Source organism: Rutidosis leptorrhynchoides, chromosome 7 (assembly GCF_046630445.1).
Source record: "Rutidosis leptorrhynchoides isolate AG116_Rl617_1_P2 chromosome 7, CSIRO_AGI_Rlap_v1, whole genome shotgun sequence".
Taxonomy (NCBI): domain Eukaryota; kingdom Viridiplantae; phylum Streptophyta; class Magnoliopsida; order Asterales; family Asteraceae; genus Rutidosis; species Rutidosis leptorrhynchoides.
Window position 1 is genome coordinate 181,266,998 of NC_092339.1, and position 5,048 is coordinate 181,272,045.

The following is a 5,048-nucleotide window of genomic DNA, read 5'->3' on the forward strand; positions in this document are numbered from 1 at the left end:
TTGAAGGCGATCAATATGGTGTATATATATATATATATATATATATATATATATATATATCATATTATTGAAATCTTACAAAAGATGAAAACTTATAAGAAAAATGATTTTATAGTGATGATGATGATAATCATTTGGTGTCGAGCAGAAACAAGGAATAGAAAAATGAATTGTAAAAGTTTTTGGTGGTGATAATTGATAGTGTGATCAAGTGGGTTTGTTGTGGTATAGAAGTTGATTCTCACCTCACAGACAAGAACAGGGATAAAAATAAAATAAAATAGAAATCAGATTAGGATAGCTAACTAATTTTGGATCGTATTAGGTGATTAGACATTGATTGGTACGAATTTGAGAAAGGAAAATGAATCATCCACAGTTTGAAAGTGATTTGAAATCAAATATATCATTATTTGTATATATTTTGTATATATATATATATATATATATATATATAAATATCTGTCTATAATACGTATCTATTTATTATACTGATGGTACATATATATCTGTTTATTTAATTCAGTATATATAAAATAATATATCTGTTTTTATATAAACTTGTACATATATATATATATATATATATATATATATATATATATATATATATATATATATATATATATATATATATATATATATATATATATATATATATATATATATATATATATATATAATAATAATAATAATAATAATAAATTTTCTATTTTTGTTAATTAACTAATATAATTATTCTAATACTTATTAATATTATTCATAATACTAATAATAATGTTAATAATAATAATAATAATATTATTATTAATAAAGACTAATAATAATAAATAACAAATATTAGTATGATAATGTTAATACTAATAATGAAAATTTTAATTACTAATAATGCCAATAATATTATAAATGATAATAATAACTCTATTAGTTATGATAATTTTAATATTATTAATGATGATAATAATATGGTTAATAATAATATAACAACTTATACATGTCAAATTTTATATATATATTTATTTTAGTAACAACTGAATTATTTTGTATATTACTTTACACATTAATTCAGATGATTGAATGGTATTATATTCTTTAAATCCCTTGAATTCCGGAATTCAAACCAGGCTACGTCAAAAGTTAAGACGCACCTTATTTTCTTATTTCCACTGTAACTACGTCAAAAGTTGAATCTATATCTCAATCTGTTGTGACAGCTTCATTCGTACACTTCATCTAATCAAATCATTTTATCTATATTAGTCAATAATGATAAAACTCGATTTATCAACTCATAGTTGTCATGAAAACATTTTTATTGTTAGTCATGACCACCTCACTCAAATTTCGGGACGAACTTTCTTTAACGGGTAGGTACTGTGATGACCCGGGAATTTCCGACCAAATTTAAACTTAATCTTTATATATTTCCGACACGATAAGCAAAGTCTGTAATGTTGAGTCACAAATAATTTTGAACTGTTTCATATATTCGTTTGACTTTCGACCATTCTCGACGATTCACGAACAACTATTTGTAAATAGATAACATATATATATATATTTAAATAGGTATTTATAATTTGAAATATAATTTAGAATATTATATAGTATGATTATTAGGATTTATATTGTAAAATAAATAAAGTAAAATGCGATTAATGGAAACTATAAAATATATAGATATATGTATAAATATGTAAATAAATATTACTTGTAAATATATAAAGTTATATTAAGTCTATTTGTTTAAAAATATATAATATAATTGTTTTAGTATTTAACTTTGCTATTTGAAAACTGTTTACATATAGAAAGGAAATATAAATGATTTCGAGCTTAATTAGTAAACTTCAGTAATACTCGGTTGACATTTCGTTAGCGTTCATATAGATTTAATATAAGTTTATGATGGATTAAAATAAAAGCTGAACTGTAAATTAATTACGAAAATTTTAGATTTGCTAAAAGTATTTTTATCTTTTTAAATTTAAATATTAGTACTCCGTACATATAAATCGGAATAGAAAATAAATAATTTTCGAATCTTTTTGATCAAGTTTCAAACAGGTATTGAGTGAAATAATTAAATATGTTTAATCTAAAAATTTGGGATTTTTTCGAATTAAATTATACGTTAACTGTTTAGCAATGGACACGATATAATAATTCAGGATAAACTGTCGGTAGTAATATTCCAAAGGCAACCGGTGGCTAACTGTGTTTGGTACTGTATATTGAAATTAAGATTTATTATTATATTATATAATAAATTATTACTTTAGTAGGTAATATCAAAATATATATGTTATATAGATAGATATATACAATAACAGAGAAAGGAGTATCAATCTATCACTAACAACTATAAACCACCACCATCTACTGTAGTGACCCGAACTTTTCCATGTTTATATATATTAACTGAGATTGATATTTATATGATTAAATGTTTCCAACATGTTAAGCAATCAAACTTGTTAAGACTTGATTAATTGAAATAGGTTTCATATAGACAATTGACCACCCAAGTTGACCGGTGATTCACGAACGTTAAAACTTGTAAAAACTATATGATGACATATATATGGATATATATATAGTTAACATGATACTATGATAAGTAAACATATCATTAAGTATATTAACAATGAACTACATATGTAAAAACAAGACTACTAACTTAATGATTTTTAAACGAGACATATATGTAACGATTATCGTTGTAAAGACATTTAATGTATATATATCATATTAAGAGATATTCATACATGATAATATCATGATAATATAATAATTTAAAATCTCATTTGATATTATAAACATTGGGTTAACAACATTTAACAAGACCGTTAACCTAAAGGTTTAAAAACAACACTTACATGTAACGACTAACGATGACTTAACGACTCAGTTAAAATGTATATACATGTAGTGTTTTAATATGTATTTATACACTTTTGAAAGACTTCAATACACTTATCAAAATACTTCTACTTAACAAAAATACTTACAATTACATCCTCGTTCAGTTTCATCAACAATTCTACTCGTATGCACCCGTATTCGTACTCGTACAATACACAGCTTTTAGATGTATGTACTATTGGTATATACACTCCAATGATCAGCTCTTAGCAGCCCATGTGAGTCACCTAACACATGTGGGAACCATCATTTGGCAACTAGCATGAAATATCTCATAAAATTACAAAAATATGAGTAATCATTCATGACTTATTTACATGAAAACAAAATTACATATCCTTTATATCTAATCCATACACCAACGACCAAAAACACCTACAAACACTTTCATTCTTCAATTTTCTTCATCTAATTGATCTCTCTCAAGTTCTATCTTCAAGTTCTAAGTGTTCTTCATAAATTCCAAAAGTTCTAGTTTCATAAAATCAAGAATACTTTCAAGTTTGCTAGCTCACTTCCAATCTTGTAAGGTGATCATCCAACCTCAATAAATCTTTGTTTCTTACAGTAGGTTATCATTCTAATACAAGGTAATAATCATATTCAAACTTTGGTTCAATTTCTATAACTATAACAATCTTATTTCAAGTGATGATCTTACTTGAACTTGTTTTCGTGTCATGATTCTCCTTCAAGAACTTCGAGCCATCCAAGGATCCATTGAAGCTAGATCAATTTTTCTCTTTTCCAGTAGGTTTATCCAAGGAAATTAAGGTAGTAATGATGTTCATAACATCATTCGATTCATACATATAAAGCTATCTTATTCGAAGGTTTAAACTTGTAATCACTAGAACATAGTTTAGTTAATTCTAAACTTGTTCGCAAACAAAAGTTAATCCTTCTAACTTGACTTTTAAAATCAACTAAACACATGTTCTATATCTATATGATATGCTAACTTAATGATTTAAAACCTGGAAACACGAAAAACACCGTAAAACCGGATTTACGCCGTCGTAGTAACTCCGCGGGCTGTTTTGGGTTAGTTAATTAAAAACTATGATAAACTTTGATTTAAAAGTTGTTATTCTGAGAAAATGATTTTTATTATGAACATGAAACTATATCCAAAAATTATGGTTAAACTCAAAGTGGAAGTATGTTTTCTAAAATGGTCATCTAGACGTCGTTCTTTCGACTAAAATGACTACCTTTACAAAAATGACTTGTAACTTATTTTTCTGACTATAAACCTATACTTTTTCTGTTTAGATTCATAAAATAGAGTTCAATATGAAACCATAGCAATTTGATTCACTCAAAACGGATTTAAAATGAAGAAGTTATGGGTAAAACAAGATTGGATAATTTTTCTCATTTTAGCTACGTGAAAATTGGTAACAAATCTATTCCAACCATAACTTAATCAATTTGTATTGTATATTATGTAATCTTGAGATACCATAGACACGTATACAATGTTTCGACCTATCATGTCGACACATCTATATATATTTCGGAACAACCATAGACACTCTATATGTGAATGTTGGAGTTAGCTATACAGGGTTGAGGTTGATTCCAAAATATATATAGTTTGAGTTGTGATCAATACTGAGATACGTATACACTGGGTCGTGGATTGATTCAAGATAATATTTATCGATTTATTTCTGTACATCTAACTGTGGACAACTAGTTATAGGTTACTAACGAGGACAGCTGACTTAATAAACTTAAAACATCAAAATATATTAAAAGTATTGTAAATATATTTTGAACATACTTTAATATATATGTATATATTGTTATAGGTTCGTGAATCAACAGTGGCCAAGTCTTACTTCCCGACGAAGTAAAAATCTGTGAAAGTGAGTTATAGTCCCACTTTTAAAATCTAATATTTTTGGGATGAGAATACATGCAGGTTTTATAAATGATTTACAAAATAGACACAACTACGTGAAACTACATTCTATGGTTGAATTATCGAAATCGAATATGCCCCTTTTTATTAAGTCTGGTAATCTAAGAATTAGGGAACAGACACCCTAATTGACGCGAATCCTAAAGATAGATCTATTGGGCCTAACAAACCCCATCCAAAGTACCGGATGCTT